Consider the following 1630-nt stretch of genomic DNA (forward strand, 5'->3'; position numbering starts at 1 on the left):
GTTTTTTCTAGATGTAAACTGTCGTACACGCACCCTCGTATGTGTATGTATAATTTTCATTCAAAAGTGAAACAACTTTAGCATTGGCTAAACAAATAAACAAACATGTAAACATTGATCCATTAGTCTACCTCGAACACCTTCATTGACCACTTTGAAAACTTGCTTACCTATTAAGGTCCATTCATAGCTGTGGTGTTCTATTTTTTTTTTCAATGTGGGATCATGTCTCTTTCCCCCAGGGAGTATATTATCAAATTGGTGACGTTGTTTCTGTGATTGATGAACAAGATGGAAAGCCCTACTACGCTCAGATCAGAGGCTTTATCCAGGACCAGTATTGCGAGAAGAGTGCAGCACTGACGTGGCTCATTCCCACCCTCTCCAGCCCCAGAGACCAATTCGATCCTGCCTCCTATATCATAGGTAAGTTTGACAAATGGTACAGGTTCTTTAACTTAGTTAACTCTCAATATTATGTAAAGGAGTATGTTAGTCAGCTTGCGCTGTCATGACAAAATACCACAGACTGAGTGGCTTAAGCAACAGAAAGTCACTTTCTCACAGTTCTGGAGGCTGAAGTCCAACATCAAGGTATTGGCAACAGGGTTTCTGGGGAGGCTTTTCTTCCTGGCTTGTAGGTGGCCACCTTCTTGCTATATCCGCACGTGGCCTTTCCTCTGTGTGTACACATGAGGGAGAGCTCTTTGATGTCTCTTCTTATAAGGTCACCAGTTCTATCAGATGAGGGCCCACCCCACCCTTGTGGTTTTCATTTAACCTTATTTGCCTCCCTAAAGGTCTCATCTCCAAATACCATCACATTGGGGATTAGGGCTTCAACATATGAATTTAGAGGGTGGTGGGGGAATGCAATTCAGTCCATGACAAAAAAAGCGTAAGTATTATTATGTGCAAAAAAATTAGAGGGCTTTATAGAAAATATGAGGCATTTTAGGGGAGTTTGAGTGCTGTCAGTTATTTTGAGTTAGAGCAATATGCATCTACTAAGAAGTGATATGGATAAGATTTTTTTAGACTTACCTAGGGTTAAACTGTACTACAAGAATTTATTGCTTAGGGACTAAGTTATTTAGGTTACTTACTTATACAAACCTACTAAAAAATAATTTAGAAAAGAACTATCCCAGTTATTCCATACTTGGAAATTCTGACGCCTGTAATCCCAGCACTTTGGGAGGCCGAGGTGGGTGGACCACGAGGTCAGGAGATCAAGACCATCCTGGCCAACATGGTGAAACCCCATCTCTATTTAAAAAAAAAAAAAAGGAAATTCTGAGTATTTATGCCTCTGCATGATATACACGTTATCTTAGGCCTTTATAGCATAAAGGCTGATAATTGAAATGGCAGCTGCTGTGCTTTTGTTAATTTCAAAAGATATGATACAATTTTGACATAGACTCACAACAATTTACTGATTAATACAACTTTGAAAGTTTTCAGATTTTTAAAGTTACTTCAGACTTTTTAATCTTTCTGCAATGAGCTTGTATTACTTTTGCATCCTGAAAATACGCATAAACGTTTTTTTAGAGAGAACTCCAGAGACAAATAATATACCACTGTTATTCTCGCCTGCATGTCAAGTTTGATACATTACCAAACA

This window comes from Cebus imitator, unplaced genomic scaffold (genome assembly GCF_001604975.1).
Source record: "Cebus imitator isolate Cc_AM_T3 unplaced genomic scaffold, Cebus_imitator-1.0 Scaffold17, whole genome shotgun sequence".
NCBI lineage: Eukaryota > Metazoa > Chordata > Mammalia > Primates > Cebidae > Cebus > Cebus imitator.